General features: G+C 43.1%; 1 protein-coding gene across 1 annotated transcript in view; it reads left to right on the plus strand.

Moving 5' to 3' along the window:
• CD44 (CD44 molecule (Indian blood group)) overlaps positions 1 to 16,474 on the plus strand; it is a 92,494-nt gene that overhangs the window by 24,794 nt on the left and 51,226 nt on the right. The window lies entirely within an intron of this gene.

Here is a 16,474-nt window from a genome sequence, read left to right on the forward strand (position 1 = left end):
ACAGTCTGATTGTTTCAGAAATCTTTCTACCTGGTACTGTGCATACTTGGTCTTCATGTATTATCTTCTGGAGTTGTTTCCTCATCCTCAAAGCCAGCATCTTGGCAATTAATTTATAGACCATATTAAGGAGTGTAATTTGTTCCTTCTTCCCTTTCTTGAACAGTAAGATCACAATGACTCTTGTAAAATTTTTCGCTGCCTCCCCTGCTTCCACTATTTCCTTGAAAACTTCCACTGTATTCCTCCCTACCCATGGCCAAAACTTCTACTAAAATTCCATAGGTAGTCTTTCTGCTCCTGGTGGTTTCCTTCTTTTAAAGGTTTTTAAGCACTTCTCCACTTCCCTTAAGCTTATCTTTTCTTACGTCTTCTTTGCTTCTTCCTCCTCCTCTACTCTCCATGCAATCTCTTACAGCAATCCTTCATCTTCTTCCTGTCTATTTCCTTTGTTTGATATAGCTCTTCATAAAATCTTCTTATTGCCTCTAACATCATCTCCTGCTTTTCCATCTGGGTACCGTCTTCCCGCACCACTTTTAATTCTCCTTTCAGTCTTCATAATTTCAGAAGGTCAGAAGGGACCTGAACAGATCATCACATCTGCCCCCGATCATCAAGTCCAACACCTATCTTCACTCTAGCTTAAAAGTATCAGGACCACTCTTCACTTTCTCCCACCTGGGGTGCTTTTGCTAAAAACATTTTCTCTCGTCTTTCTTTAAACCAGTTGTCTATCTCTTGCTTTGTTTCTTTTAGTTCAGGAGTGGACATTTATTTGGGCTGGAAGGCCACTTAGGGAATTTTGGTGAGCTGTTGCAGGCCAAGTCAGTACCTCCTCCCCCATGCAACAGCTCACCAAAACTCCATAAGTGGCTCTGCCGCAGACCTTTGTTTCCACTTTTCATTTCTCTTTCTACCTTCTGGTTATCAGCCACCACTCCTTACCATAACACCCCAGTGATCTCTTTCTGTGACCTTAAGTCATTGATCAGGCTCTCTACTGATCACTTGGTCTTAGCCAAAAGACTGAGATGCTGATGGAAGCCTTCCGCAAGATTAGGTTAGTGTAGCCCACATGAAAACGATACATGGTAGTGTGCATTAAGTGCAGTCCCCCTCAGGGCTTTCTCTTTTTCAAGTCATAGTGAACCACAACATTTCATCCATTTTTACTTCCTCTTCCCTCCCATAGCTGAGCTGCATATTTCTTTCCCATTTCCAATCATTCCTGTTTCTTCACTAATCTTAAGTGGAAAAAAATCACCAAATGGAACCCAAAGGGTTCACCTAGAAGCCTTCTGTGGGTCTTTCTCTCAGCCTGCCATGTATGATTAACATGGCCCTGCACTCCATGAGGTAAAGCCGGACCAGGTTGCCCTATGACTCATCTGCATATACATTTTTGGAGGATCCCAGGACTCATGACAAGAACACCTGGTTCCAGTCATGAGTTGGGCCTAATTAACACATGGCTCCTTTGTGGGGGTATCTGGAGTACACACACATACTGAGCAGTGCTGAGCTGTGGGGTCACCATGGCTTGAAACTGTTGTTTCTGCTGGGGCCCAGCCCAAAGAACCATACAGTAAATCATGAGCCTTTTGTCTTTGGACTAATATCGTACATTGCTTGTTCTACATACAAGTAGGTGCCAAAGTGCTACTTAAAACTATGTTCATGGAGTACCTGTGCTAAAACTTAGAGCAGTTTCAAAAGAGATAAAACTGCATCAATTCTGGATGAACTGAATCAATATACAAATTATTAAATGCTAAGTAGCACAGCTATGTTTATTTCAAGGTCAGATATTTCAATTTTGCTTCTCACTTCCACATGCTCAGAGAGAGCAGGGTCTGACAGTAAGGTGCGGGGGAGAGCAAAGGAACTACCTGACCCCCCCCAGATGTAGCAGTGGGACGGGGACAACCTCCAATAATTTTATTCTATACCTGGAAAATTATATCAAAGTTATAAATTTCCCATATGTAGAATATAATTTGGAGGGTTGTCTTGTAATCAGGATCATCTTATACTCAAGTAAATGCAATATGTGTCACATACCAGCACTATAGACTAGAGAGGCCCAAGCCAGAAATTATTTCCTGCCTTACAAGTATTTTCAGAGCATAGGTGATTTTCCTGTCTTGAATTGGGAGGAAAATTTGAAATCTTGAGAATTTAGTAGACTGATAAACTGCATCTGGATTGAATCAATAAATATAGTTTGGTTCAGTTCCACGTTTTTACACTTCTTAATCTTTCTTAAATGTAAATGAATTACATTTCAAAATGAAGAGGGGTTTCTATTTATACCCTGGGTGACCCCCCTCTTTGCCACCCTCAGTTTAGGAGACCTCCAATTGTTAGATTTTGCTGACATTTTATTTCTAAAATATATGTTCAACTTGCTATAAAAACCCTCATATTTTATTTCAAACAAAATTCATATCAGAGGATTCTTGTGAATAGTTTCCCTTTTGAGAAATCACCAATTTCTACTGAAAAATATTTTATCAGAGAATTCCCAGTGGGCTTGCTGAAATTCTCCATATCACTATATTCCCAATCAGGATCTGAAGAGACCGCTTTTGTAGGTAAGGATGTATCTTATTATCTCGTTTATTAGGGCTGAAAATTCTGTTAGAGTGCCAAACACTAAGCAGGGTTTTTCTTCCTGCTATTAGACAGCAAAGTAAAATGTATCAACTCATTACACTGAATCTCCCCCAACCCCACAAAAAAAAAAAAATGGCTGTGTCTAAACAATATTCTGATTGTGGCTGAGCCCATAGTAAGGCTAAGAGAACCACCATTACCATCAGCTAATGGAGATCTTATTAATTTCCAGTAGTAAAATTCAGAGATTTTGGAATTCAAAGAGTATGTTTTTACAGTACTGTAACTGATGGAGGTTAACCGTGGCAAAAAGGTTATTAGGCACTTTCTTTATGTGTATGGGGGAGGCACAGAATAGCTGTCACTGCAGCAGCGGCTGACTATGCCACCACAATCAGCACTTGGGAAATGCTGTCCCTGTGTATCATGGCTGCTTTGACCGTGGAGCTGCCTAGCTATGCCTCTGAGTTTCTATGTAATATTTGATTTTGCAAGTAGTCAAGCTAATAATTTTCAATCCCTACTACCAATGTTGTTGGATCTGAACCAGAAAGCAAGACATCAATATTTCAGAATCTCAACTAATTCCATGTGCTGTCCCACTCTAAGGAAGTCACTATGCAATGTGTCTGAGAGACCCATTTGTTACTTTCATTTCGGAATCTGAAGAAGTTATTTCACTTTCATTGCCATGTGGCCTTCAAGCCTTTCAAAGATTTCCTGCCTCATCTAATCTCTGCTGTGCATCTAGCATGGTCCACTGTACCATACATCTGCTACCTCATAGAAATCCTACAGATTGAAATTGTCTCATAAGTAATGTATAGCTGAATTTGATTTAGTAGGACTGCTCACTATGAGAAAAAATACATTCTGTTTTGCCCTCTTAAATAGAAAACATGGTTACCCTTAGAGCTTGAGGATCACATTGTCTTCTACTTCTTCAAATGAGTATTCTATGATGATTTTATATGAGACTGTTATCTCTTCATCTTTCAGTTTGTTTTGTCTGACCCTCTGCTCTGCTTTTTCTTATTTATTAATATTGATAGTTTAATATTTGATCACACTAAGGATATCACTCCTTATTTCATACTGTATGTGCCCCCCAATTTAAAGTCCTAAATTATCTAAGTAGTTATGTGCCTGCTTAGTTTAATGCCTCTGAGTAATCCTACACCTGTTAAACAAAGCTTTTAATTAATTTGGGCATAGTCCTGTGATTTGATTTCAAGGTGGGCAAGCACATGCTTAACATTAAGTTACACATGGGCTTTCCTGATAATGGTACTTACTCTGCAGTACCATCATCCTCTGTATCATAAGTATTTGTGAAAAACACATTACATGCAACAACCCTGTATTGGTATTTTATCTTAGGACACTTTAATGACACCTTACAAGAGCAACTCTGTAAATGATGCAAGTGTTTTTTTAGTCCTATTTTATTGGATAGTTAAAAAGACAGAAGTTAAATTATAACCTTATTAACATAATAGTCTAGTAACAGAGTTAGAGCGACAAAACGTAGAGTGCCTACTGCCTGGAGCCCTTTGTTCTTCTCAAAGCTTGCTTTCTGGTTTGTAGTGAATTAAAAATATTATTTTCTGTGTGCTACCATTTCATGGATTTAAGTGAGTGTGATGTTGCTTAAAGGTAATAGATTTACAGTCCTAGATCTGAAAATCTCTCCTCTAGATTGTACGTCAGGGTGATGAGTGCTATGTGACGATTTAAACTGGGCTTGGACAAATGTAGCAGTCTCAGAAAGGGAGTTGGGGGAGCTGGAGTGCACTGCAACTATTACACTGAAACTGTCCCATCTGCTTGGGCTTGTAGTGGAGAAATGTAGCAAAACCATTTTACCTTTAAGCCTGTTTTACCCACAACGTTGGATTTAGCTTACTTGTATTGCTACAGGATCATCCAGACATAACATTTACAGCATAACCATTACTGCTTCATGCTCCTGAGAAGCATTTCGTCCTCCCCTTTTGAAGTTGCTACTAATGTACGTTTGCCTGTACCCAGACTAGAATAGCTACAAATCACGGGCAGTACAGGCAGCATAAGAGAATTGCCTGTTGTTGCTCTGAGTACCTGGATGGTGGATAACCCTTTTTCCCCCTTGTTGCTATCTTAGACAATAATTTACTTACTGAGTGATGATCATCATATGTACAAATGCCAAAGTGTTCATATATGGAGGCTAGTTTGATCTGTACTTTTCTATTGGGTAATAAAAGAGAGCTACCTCTTTGATTGGGTGCTTCTTAAATTACTGTGGATGCTAGTTTGACTCTTGAATTTTGATCAGTATTCACATACACTCTGGTAAAGTTTTCCTTTGCTCATTAGGGCCTACAGAATGCAACCCTGAGTGGTGTGTTGCAGTGTGGAAGACACCCGTCCACTAGTTACTGAACCAAGAATAGGGATTCATTTCAAATAACCTAGCAAAAGCTATCAGACAGCTTTCAGCCACTAGGGGCTGGTCTGGCTTTATTCCAGCCTCTGATATAAAGGTGGAAGTTTTTGTATCCTGTTACAAGCTGACTGAACCATGGATTCCTTTAGTGAATGGGCTTTACTAATGCACTTTAAAGAGCTACTGGACTACTCAAGAAATAATAACATTAAAGGAAGCTGAACAGCATTCAGACCTTTCTGCATCCTATTGTAGTAAGTAATCATTGAATGATAGCTTTATTTATTGAAATTCTGCAAGCAGCCAAAACTAACAGCATTCAAAAGACTTTAGTATTTGTGCACGCGGAGAACATTTAACTTCTTTTTAATACGTCCAGATGGCAGGGGATTTTGTCTTTCAAGTGTATTTCCAATAGCCATGATGCCTTACAACAGCCATTTTTATCTAGTTCTGTAAACAGTTCTTTAAAAGCATGCTAGGATAATCCTTGAAAAATATAAACACAAGTTAGAGATGGGTGTAGAGAATTTAGGGCTGAATCCTCAAGACTGTAGGACATTTTGCAATCCTACAGCCCCCAACAGTTGTCTGGAGAGAGAACCTGGGCTCAAAGTGCCTTGAGCCCATTGTTAATACATATCCAAATAACCAGTAATACTTGAAACACAAATACAAATAGCTAAACGAGTGCAAGCTCCTCCTGAAAGATGTGTCAATACAAAATGCTCAGTACAAAATGATCTGTATTATCAAAACAGGGAGGAAAAGAGCATCTTTATTCAGGATGCTGTATTGTGTGACAAGTGCATAGTTGATGCTTGCATAGTTGCATAAATTTTAAAACAAAATCAGCACAAGACCTGTTTAAAAACCCCTGGCAAAGTGATTACAAGATCCTGAAAAATAACATCTGCATTTCCTTAAATTGAATATAAAAAGAAATTGCAGCTGCTATCAAAACCCAAGCTTTATCTCTTTTTACAGCCTTCTTTCGTTGCCTCTTGGTTATCAGTCATCTCAAACCACACAGCAGACAGGAAAATCCCCAAGAGAACAGCTAACAGAGCACTTCCTGATTCCATGGCAACAAACACTGTGGTTTTACCAAGAAGCTTTCCTTACAACCTTGAATGTCTACGCTCCATTTCACATCCAGGTTTTCTGTGAAGTGAGGCAAAAGTGCCTGTAAACAGCCTACTGCTCCAATCACATTGTTGAGTCTCTGTAATTTTCAAAATCTTGTATTTTATGGTGAAAAGTAATCTCCTACCTTGGTATCACAGGTCTAGGCATTGCATCTTGAAAAGAAAAAGCAAAGACTAAAGTAAACCACCCACAGGGTGATCCATAACTTTTATGGAAAAGTAACTCGAGTTGGGGCACTTGCACGCATAAATGTTACTCACTTGAGTAAGGCTTGCAGAATAAGAATTGATCAGGACAATACACCTGGCTTGGCTGTGTGATAGCAACAGAAAAGCCATTTGTGCTTATGAATTGGATACGTCTCAAAACCTTCATGAAAAGGCAGAGCTTTTTAGCTTTGCTCAGCTAATTAGAACACAGATGGGCACTAGATAACAGTGTATGTCTGCAGGGCAGTGCTTGAGGTTTCATTTCACAGGCATTAGAGGTGGAAGGGACATCACAAGATCATTAGGTCCAGCCCTTTCAGTCAAGAGATGTTCAGCTCTCATCACAGGCAACTGATCTGGAAGTTGAGTGGTCAATGCAGCTGCTAGGCAAGAGCAACAAAGCTGAATCAGACATAAATAAGCCTTTTTGACAAGCTGCACTGACACACAAGACGACACGGACTGAGTTAGATACAGGAGGAGGCTACAGTAGGGAAGAGCTGGCCAAGAAAGAATTAGCAGCTGCTTTCTGAGTACCATTGGATATCAAATGGTGAGGAAGGAAAAAGAAGCCTGATTTTCCAGGCGAAGCAGAGAGAAGAGAGTGTGTATGCATGTGAACATTTTCCATGCTCATTAAATCAAAAACATGCTCAGGGGCATCCAGTGACTTTGAGATGAGTCACTGAAGTCTTATGGTCTGGGTGAGATTAGTGATGATGACAATTAAGGCATGTTGTGCAATTTTTGCTTTTTTTAAGAGCTGTTATTAAACAATATGATCTTTCAGCTAGAGTACGTCACATGGATGTCAGGGAAAGAACATGGCCATGCCAGGTCCTAAAGCTGCCAGCTGTGAAAGGCAGAGCAGAAGGGAGTGCTTTGGTTTGATTCTTGCTCTCACTGTAAGCAGGTTTACATTTGGACTTGCTGAGACTTCCAACAAGTTGACAGGGTCTATAATAGAGGCGTCACATGCTGCTTAGGTGTGGAAATGGGCCAGAATTGAGAGTAACATTATCTCCTTGCATATCAGTAGAGTTATACTAGTAGAGAATTTGATCCCAAAACTCAGGATCTGAACGCTCTTTGACTTTGGGAAGATGGAGTCTGGAGTGGCATCCAAATCCAGACTTGGCAGCCCAAGTTCTTCTTTCATTCAGAGACAGACTGGAATTTTTCTCAGTAGCAAAGAAAGAAAAGGACACTTTGTCACTTTAGTTTAGAACCTACATTTTATTTTCAATAGGGTTTTACATTGTCTCATACAAATAAAAGCATCTTGGGAAATCAGTAAAACACTAAATAAAGAGCAGCATTGTCTCAAAATTAGGATATGGGGCCATAAAACAGGACCTCCTGGATTCTAATTCTGGCCCTGCCACTGACTTCCTGCTTTGGGCAGGGCACTTAACCTCATTATGTCTGCATTTTTACATTTTGCCATTTGTAAAAAAAAAAAAAAAAAGAAGAAGAAAGAAAAAGGGATAATAATACTGGCTTGGATTGGATTAGTTAATATGTGCCCAGCATGTTGAAACTGTAAAGCATCATGGACATGGTGAAAGTAGCTGTACTGTGCTTCTTTCATGAATATTGTATCCTGAGCAGAGATGTTTGTAATGTAAAGTTTCTTTCCTCCTAACAGCACATGAAAGTGCTATAGGCAAAGTAATCAGTGTTCTGGTGGATTTTGTATTTGAACATTCCCTTGTGGACGAGTCCTGTAGAATTACTGGGGATGGAAACAATCCTTCAAATACATTAAGCATATGAGTAGTGCAATTGAATCAGTCATTTGAATGGTTGCAGTCAAAATAAAATGGGTAGATTGCCCAATACAATGGGGCTTCAGCAATGATGGAGGCATGTGGCTCCTAATGTCATGTATGTAATAACAGTATAAAACCACAAATTAGCCAGACTTTGATCACTGTTAAGCCAAGGTTCATTACAAAGAAGTGAATTGTAGTCAATATTTTAGTGCACCTAGGCTAAGTTTCAAGTTTGAAACAGTCTCAAATCAGGCAAATTGAACATGATTTTGGATTTCCTAGTGAAAGTGTCCTAATCCTCTTTAAAAGTCAACAGTTAATAGGCCTGTGAGAGTCGCCAGCGATCTGATCCAGCTCCGGATCTGGTCACTTCGGATGCCAGGGATCTGATCTGGAGCTCTGGACCGGGTTTCTGCTTCAATCCAGCCGAAGCAGCTCCAAAGCTTCGGAGCCGCCTCTGAGATCCGACCATAGGGTATGATGGGGAATCAATGAAATATCTGTAACTTTGTTGTTTTTTGTCTTGTTTGGATGAAGCTTGCAGAGATGGTAGCCTCTCCTGAGAGAATGAAGCCTGCCAAGTTCAAGAAGATCAGTGCAGGGGTTTGGGGGGAACTCTACCCCAAATTCTTGAAAGCAAAACTCCCATCACGTCTATGTGTTACAACACAGGGGGGTCAAAACTGCGGGGTGGTAGCTCTCACTGAGGCCACGAAACCTGCCAAGTTTCAAGAAGATCAGTGTAGGGGTTTGGGGGGAACTGCACCTGAAGCTGCAGACAAGCAAAACTCTTGACATGGGTGACACTGTGTGTGTTAAGGCGCAGCAGGTGAAAGCTGCAGAGGTGGTAGCTCCTGCTGTGACCACCAAGCCTGCCAACTGTCGAGGAGATCGGTGCAGGGGGGTTCTGGATTCTGGGGCCCTGCACCCCAAGCTGCTGACAGACAAAACTCGTGCCATGTGTGCTTGTGCAACCGACTGTTTCTGTCTTTGGGCAGTTGATTGTTTGTATTGATTCTTTCCTCTCCTTAGTCTGGTTTTGTAGGTGTTAATTGATGGTAAATAACTGGCTACATTAGCTAGGTCCTGTGTATAGAGCTGTTCCCTGAGTGAATCATGATAGATTGGTAACTGGTAACATTATCTTAGCAGCCAGGCCTGCAGTAGTGTCTCCCACACCCCAAGACAGAGACAGATACAGTTACACAACCACCCACCTCACCAGTTTTGTCTGCCAGCAGCTAGGGGTTCAGGGCCCCAGAACCCCCCTGCACCCATCTCCTCGACAGCTTGCAGGCTTTGTGGCCACAGCAGGGGCCACCATCCCTGCAGCTATCACCCCGCTGCGCCTTAACACATGCAGGGTCACCCATGTCACGAGTTTTGCTTGTCTGCAGCTTGAGGTGCAGTTCCCCCGCAAACCCCTGCACTGACCTTCTTGAATCTGGGCAAGCTCTGTGGCCTCAGTAAGAGCTACCATCCCTGCAGTTTTGACCCCCCTGTGGTGTAACATGTAGACGTGACAGGAGTTTTGCTTTCAAGAATTTGGGGTACAGTTCTCCCAATCCCCCTACATGGATCTTCTTGAAACATGGCAGGCTTCATGTTCTCAGCAGAGTCTACAATCCCTGAAAAATTTGTCCAAATGGAACAAAAAACAAAGTTATAGGTATTTTATTGTTTCCCCATTATACCCTATGGCCCGCTCTCCGAGGTGGCTCCGAAGTGCTTCGGAAGCTCTGAAGCACTTCGGAAAGACTAATGAGGCCAGCGCTTCGATCCGGACATGCTGCTTCCGACGCTGAAGCGTCCGAAGCTTCTCCGGATCCAAAGCTCTGTCCAAAGCCTCGCACAGCCCTAACAATTAATAGAAAACATGTCTTTGTCCACAATCATAAGGCTTGTTACCTGGTCTTGATGAATACAGAATCAGGATGAGAGGGGTGTGACCATGCTTCCTTTGGAGCTCCACATATGCTGTGAACTCTGAGCTCGTCAGGTGATCAGTGTAGGCCCTGGCTGGAGTCTTGCTTTCACACAGCTCCAGCACAATGAGATGGCCTTCGCTACCACCTTGAAGTCCCTGCAGAGGACGGACATGGGATGCCAATTCCTTAGGTCTCGGGGATCTCCCTCTTCAGCAGGATGGTCAGCAGGGCCCTCCAGCATGACAGAGGGAGCTCTCCACTTCCCTCGGATTCAGCCCAGTCTGCAGCAAGGTCCGGGCCAATGGCGTCCCAGAAAGCCTGGTAGAACTCCGAGGTTAGCCCGTCAATGCCCAGAGCCTTGTTGCCAGGCATCAGGTGGAGAGTGGACAAAAACTCAGCTAGAGTGAGAGGAGCTTCCAGCTGGTCCCGGTCACCCATGCTGACCTGAGCGAGTCCGTCCCACAGGGTCTGACAGGCCTTGGTATCGGTTGGATCCAGAGAGGAGAGCTCTTCATAGAAAGTGTGCGTGAGCTGGCGCATCTTGCCTGGATCCATGAAGGGGGGTGCCATCACCTGCCAGAAGGCAGGTGATATACTTCTTGGCCCCCCGCCTCCTCTCCAGGACATAGAAGAAGTGGGGTCTCCCTGCAGGTGCTTGTGCATAGCTGTGGTTCCCCTGCCCATGGGGCCATGTTGGTGGGGCCTGAGCTAGGGCCAGGGACAAGTTGAATGGGTGTGCTGGCTGGTGTAGTGTACCTGGTCCCCTCAGGTGCTTGTGGTCTAGGCTTTGGGTAGGGCCCTTGCCCTTCCCACCCCCAGCTGTGCAGGGGGCTGAAGAGGAGGCCTTCCCACTGCCCTCATCCTTAGTCCCTGATGATGGGAGAGGGGGCTTGGGAACCCCTCTGGGGGCCTGGTCAGGGGTGACCCCCAGCCCTGCTGGCTCCCTACCGAAGTCCCACCTGCCCCTGCAGCAGATGTTACAGGCTTCCCCCCCCCTGGAGGGGGTTGGTTGGACTCTGCCTCTGGGGTGGAGGCTGCGGGAGCATGCATCCCCGTGGGGGCTTGGCTGGGATCCACCCCCATTGTGGGGGCTGTGGGAAGCTCTGTGGGGGCATCTGCCCACTCAGAAGGTTCCTGCCCTGCCATTGTTTCACATGAGGGCAGAGAAAACAATAAAGAAAAACAAAATATCCTGCAGGGGCAGACTGCGGTTGTGGGGCAGAAGGGGGATAGGGAGGAAGGGGGTTGAAGCTCACTGAGCCACAGCCCCACAGGAAAGAAAACAAGAGGCCTATGCTTTGAGAATAAGCGGGGGGTAGGGCAGAAGGGGGAAAAACAAACCAACAAACAAACACCACACACAAGGGCTGGGGAAACTCAAGCTGGCTTACTCAGCCACACAAACACCAGGTCAGGGGGAGTGGACCTCAGGACTTACCACACAAGGGCAAAAAATACCAAAACACACAGGGAAGGCTGCTGAGCCAGGTGCAAAAGATGGCTGGACAGTGGAGGGGCTTTGCTTGTGGAAGATCTGTCCAGAAGCCCCTCAGGCCTCCAGCCAGTCACTCAGCAGCAGAACAGACAGCAGGAAGACAAACTGGGATCAGATGCAGTGAGGTAGCTGTTGGGGAGGGTACGAGCAGTCAGTCAATTAGGAGGTGATCCAGTGCAGGTGTGGTGTCAGGTGGTGCGGCAGGGACTCTCCCTCTCTCCTGAGAGGGGGCAGCAGCAGCAGCCATAGTGATGGTAGGAGCCGTCCAGTTCAACCACTCATGTTGTGGTTCTGGTGAAAGTGGAGGTGAAGGTGGGGGGTGGCCTGGCAAGGCAGCTAGGGCAGGCAAGGTTCCTTTAAGCTCTGGCAGTGATGGTGGGGGAGGGGCCTACAGGCAGCGCAGACTCCCCCCCCAGGCTGTCCCCTGACTGTGGCTTGGTGGCGGGCTGGGCAGCAGACCAGAACAGGGGTGCAGGAGCTTTGGTGCTCCACAACAAAGTGCATGTCCGAGCACATGTGCCAAGGCAAAAAGCCCTGGCTCAAATTTGCACCACTTCTATTTGAGCTGCTGCAAGCGAATGTGCTTGCATGCATGGATGCACCCTGTGAGAGTAATGTCTGAGACTGCTGTTGCTAACATCTGAGACTACTATACACCAGCTTCTCCTTAATCAGCCTGATTCAGTCTTCTTGAGCTTTGCTGGACAAGAAATATTCTGAGAAATTAAAATGTATTTACTGGATTCTCGTCTGCTTCTGCATTATATTCTAGCTCCTCATTCTTGCTTTCAAAGGCCCACACAACTTGACTGCCATTAGAACTGGTCCAAGTTTTGATGGAACCATTTTCCATAGGATAGTATTTTGGAAATTCCAGAGGACTTTGGAAGTGGAAAGTTTCATGAAAAAATCATGTTGATTCTGGTAAAAGTTATTTTCACGGGGGAAAAATAAAAACAGGAAAAATTATTTTCCTTTTGTTATTTTTAGAATGTCATTTTGTATTGGAATACTTTAATTGGCTGTTATTATACAACATAAAAATGAAATGTTTAAATTTTGTCAAAACAAAATGTTTTAATTAATGCAAAACATTTTTGGCTTTTTTTTGTATGGAGAATTTCATGCAGACAGCCATAAAGTCTTATTTTTATAACCAGTGGTGATGTGTAGAGGGTACACAGGGATGCATGTGCACCCCTGGAGAGTGGGGAGTGCACTCCCTGTCAGGCTGCGCTCTTTGTTTAGGTGATGGGAAGGGGGGGCAGGTGGGAATGCCAGTGCCCCCTCTGGAAGCGCCAGCTGGGGAATGGGGTCGCCAGCAAAAGTGGCCACACCACTTCCAGAAGTCGCCATGGGACTTCCAGAAGCAGTGCAGCTGCTTTTTGGTGAGTGAGATTGCCCATGGGTGGGATACCCCTCCCCGGTCAGCGCAATCAGCCACCAGGGGACCTCCCCCTGACCCCTGGTCACTGACTGGTGTTGGGGGGGAGGGGCATGTGCCCCCCGACTCGAGGCATCAGTCACCCATGTTTATAAACTTCATCCTTCTTTTTCTACTCCCATTCCATCTCATATCCCCTATATGCTTAGAACCAAAGCGACAAAATACTTACTACCTGGTGCAATGCTTGTTATTGTCATAATGACTGCCTCCAAGAGTAAGCATTTTCTAATGTGCAATTGGGCCCATAGGGTGGCTGTAGATGTGCTGGAGGCTGCTCTGATGTGCTGTAATTACAGCACATCAGAGTTTAACTGAGTCTGCTGGAGTGTGCTAATTAGTGTGCTCCAGCTAGCCTCTATATCTCATATATCAGTGTCTGTGCACTTCAGAATGGTAGCAGAGGCTATTTAATGAAAGCTTGTTTGTTAAGCTTTAGTTAAAGCACCCCTGCTGGCATTTTGAAGTGTAGGGATGCTGATACACAAGATGCAACAGGCATTTTAATTAATCTGTTTCTCAGAGCTTCTCTAAGTAAAGCCATCTGTCCCCCCACCTCCCTCAGAGCATGTGTAAAAATACCTATATATTGTAAACTCTAAAAAATTATCAGAGCCATGGCATTGCTACTCCTATGTAAATAATAATAATCCTTTTACATTCTGTACAGTCTGCATCTGATTTACTCTTCCATTTTCTTATTTGCTTCCAGTTCCATATGGAAGGAAATATTCCATGTCATTTACAATGTTAGTGGTTATGCAGCACTAAATCATTGTTATCTCAGCTTGCTAACATATAATAGTAACTGCAAAAGGAATTAATTCTTTTACTAGTATTACTTATTTTTGATGTGTGCATTTTTAGAAGAACTTCATCAGTCAAGCATATGGCAAAAGAACAGACTTTAGAGAACCTTCCTATTACTTCTGTTGTATTTTAAAATGTTTAGGAATTGTATTTTGAAGCTTATAGCAGAGAGATTATTGTGTAGTATCTCTTTAAAAAACTTGACAAACAATATTATAATATTTGGAAGAAACTAGATTGGTTTCTTCTTGATGCACATAGAATTCTTGTTAAAATTAATATGAATCATTCTCTGCATTTTACTGGGCATGTCTACATGTGTGCTTTAATGCATAATAGCCTATTTTACTGTGCACTGAAGCAGTGCATTAAAAACTGTACTATTATGCTAATGTGCATCAAAATAGGCTACTGTGCATTAATCATCACCTAAAAAGCATGTGCTTGCGTTATTGTACATTAGGGCAGCCTGATGTGCATTAATTTAGTACCTCGGGGTACCTGTACACGATCAGAGAAGCTGCTCCAACACACTTGAATTCCATCACATCAAAGCAGACCTGGTTAATTGTGCTAATTAATCGAGTCTGATTAATGACCATGCTCCATCAGCCTCCTGTGTCTCATTTACCAGTGTCCCTGCACTACTTCATAATGGTGGCAGGGGTGCTTTATAGCTCATTTGAGATGTTCTGGGCACTTTAATTAGAGCAGCTCTTGGAGATACTCTAATTAAAGCACCACCCCACCCCAACTCCCGGAGCATGTATATAAACACCCTCACATTGGAGATACTAAATTTAATGTGCATTAATTCACGTGTAAACATGCCCACTGGAAAGAAAGGCTTAGTCCATTTTTGCATGCTATGGGGATGGCATTTTAGTCAAAAACTGCAATCAAGTTCCTTCTTGAGAGATGGGTGGAGTGGGAGATGAGTTAATTTGCGTTGCTTTGAAGTTTTGTGAGTCTTTACTCACCTTCCAGTACTATAATCTATTTCTTCTCTATGTCATTAAGAAAGATGCTCATTGTATACATTTTCTTTTTCTTTCCTCTTTTATTTGTTCATGTGCTAATGCTGTTAGGATCATACAGTCTTTCCCACACCCCCTACTCTACACACAAAGATATAGGCTGATCTTTCGAGGAAAAAGATCTCTTTGGAACCTCTTGTCGCACACCCTGTGTCAGCTGATACAGTCTGTACAGAACAGTGTAGTGCTCTTCCCTCTGTTGGGGGCTGAATGTACTGCTTGTTCAGAGTTTCATGGCCCCATGCCAGAAGATGAACTTTACAATGTGGTCATGATTTTTAAAAACGGGTCCCAAAGTACAAGAAAAACTTAGTCTTAAGATGGAGCTCAAGGAAAGGCCTCAATCAATTTGTGGCTTTAAAAAGGAGCCCTTTGGTCCTGCCTTTTGGCAGGGGCCAATTTCTTGTTTTTATTTATGTTTTATGAGGCATTGAGGGAGGTACTGGAAGTATGTGATATAGTTCGGGACGTGAGGTTGAGTTTGGCAGAGGAGTGGGAACAGATTGGATAAGGTGGATTGTTTTTAATTTTTTTCCCTCTCAATGGAAAACAATATATATATTTTAATATATGCAATGCATTTATATGTTTTAGTATTATTTTAATATTTTATTTTGTTTCTATAATTCTTTTTCTTTTGTATTGTAAGCCACTCTGAGTCTTTTTGGGAAGGATGGCAAGTAAAGCTAATCAATCCATAAATACATTTATTAAAGGAATTATGTGATGTGGTTCCCTGAAATTATCCAGGAGGTCCCTTCCAGTCCTACATTCAAGTTAGTCTTCTGATCTCATATTTCAGTACCTAAGTGTACTGATTTTTCAGGTTCCTAGCAGATACCTTTGAAGGCAATAGCAAGTCAATGAGGGAAGAAGTTGAGTGGACTAAGGAGGGGTTTTCCATTTGTATATTTGTTTGCAAGTTTTAATGTTGTTTAGGTGCTTAAGCTTTTGGGAATCTGGCCCAAATACAGAGATCATCCTAAATGACTCCAACTTGATGTAGGTTGACATCATTTGCATGTCACATTGCAGCACAATTTAGAATATGTCTGTATTACCACTTCATAATGGCAATGGGTGTTCCCGAGTGTGCTGCCAAAATGCATGAATCTGCCAGTCCACTTGCTTCACATACATCAAACCCAGAAAAGAGTGGTGAAGCTGGCCTGTGAGCATTTTGCCACTGCTTCTAAACATGCCAGAAAGAGAGATCTTTAGACAGGACATGGCATATTCTCTCAGCAAAGCTTCCTTGTCTCACCTGTGGGTTTGGCACGTGGGGAGCAGGAGTGGGTGGGCATGATGTTTCTTCTTGGTGTCTTTAAATAAATATTTTTGTGGTCACTAAAATTACTTGCGTCTTGAGCCATAGTGCTTTCGGGAACTATCTTCCTCAAGAGATGGATTGAAGTTGCTTCCAAATGAAAGTGAGATCAGGATGTCTGGGGGAGGAGGAAGGGAACTTTCTGATTGGAAGGAAAGATTTGCAAAACTAGGACAGAGCAATTTCATTCACTTGTGCACTGAGATTACATGTATGTGTTATTTCCCAACCATTCCTGGCCAGCTGAATGAGC

This window comes from Crocodylus porosus, unplaced genomic scaffold, assembly GCF_001723895.1.
Source record: "Crocodylus porosus isolate Cpor-Errol unplaced genomic scaffold, CroPor_comp1, whole genome shotgun sequence".
Classification (NCBI taxonomy): Eukaryota; Metazoa; Chordata; order Crocodylia; family Crocodylidae; genus Crocodylus; species Crocodylus porosus.